Source organism: Austrofundulus limnaeus, unplaced genomic scaffold (genome assembly GCF_001266775.1).
Source record: "Austrofundulus limnaeus strain Quisiro unplaced genomic scaffold, Austrofundulus_limnaeus-1.0 Scaffold1432, whole genome shotgun sequence".
Taxonomy (NCBI): Eukaryota; Metazoa; Chordata; class Actinopteri; order Cyprinodontiformes; family Rivulidae; genus Austrofundulus; species Austrofundulus limnaeus.
This window is the reverse complement of record NW_013953834.1, coordinates 18377-19606: the sequence shown is the minus strand read 5'-3', so window position 1 is coordinate 19606 and position 1230 is coordinate 18377.

Below are 1230 nucleotides of genomic sequence, written 5' to 3'. Positions count from 1 at the left end.
CGTTTCTGTGCTATGGTTGACAAAAAAAAAAATTGAAATAAATAAATACATACAGTAGAACAAAAAACAAACAAACAGTACAAAAACAATATGACTCCCGCTTACGCTTCGCGTGCGGGGGTCATAATAATCCAAACCAGACGTAATGAGAGCATGAATCACTTTCTCAAGGTCTTTGTTTGAGAGGTATGGCTTCACCTTAATCCTCATCTTGGAAAAAAAAACTTGATTTAACCACTGAGTTTATCTGTCTGCCCAATTTGAACACATTATCAAAAATGAAGTGCAAATTTCTGACAGCAGAGCAGCTGTATGAAGCCATAAGACCAAGATTGTCAGGAGAAATGTCTTTAACAAAGCTGAAGACTTCTCTCTTACTTTCTTTTAGATTCAGGAAATTTAATTTCAGCCAGATTTTTATGTGGTTCAGACAGCTCAGAGGTGATTTGAATGAATTAATCAAACCTGGCTTAATAGGTAGGTAGACCTGAATGTCGTCTGCAAAATGGTGGAAAGGAATCTTATATTCATTAAAAATGGACCCCAGAGGCAACATATAAAGATTAAAAAGCAATTGACCTAGAATGGAGCCTTGGGGGACCCCACAAGTCAGAGGAGCTGTAGAGGAGGAGCAATCTCCTAAATGAACAGAAAAGCTCCTATTTGTTAAGTAGGCTCTAAACCAGGATAAAACTGTGCCTTTGATACCAACCAGCTGCTCTAATCGTGACAGTAAGATGTTATGATCAATGGTATCAAAGGCAGCAGAATGATCTAAAAGCACTAAAACAGCAGAGCTTCCTGAATCAACTGTTAAAAGAAGATCATTAAAAACTTTTAAAAGGGTTGTTGCAGTGCTGTGGTGGGATTTAAAACCTGACTAGAACAGTTCACCAATATTATTGTCTTGTAAAAAAAACCTTGGAGTTGGATAAAAACTACTTTCTCTAAAACCTTTGATAAAAAATAAAGTTTTGAAGTCAGTCTGTACTTTGTGAGAACTCCTGGATCTAGGTTTTTTCTTTTTTGTAAGGGGTTGGACCATCCATCCATCCATTTTCTGTACACGCTTCTTCCTTTTCAGGGTTGCGTGGGTCACTGGTGCCCATATCCAGCAGTCACAGTGCGAGGGGCGGGGTACACCCTGGACAGGTCGCAAGTCCATCACAGGGCAATAAAAGTTCTTGCAACAATCTAATACAGTATTATTGTCATATTTTATGCATAAAA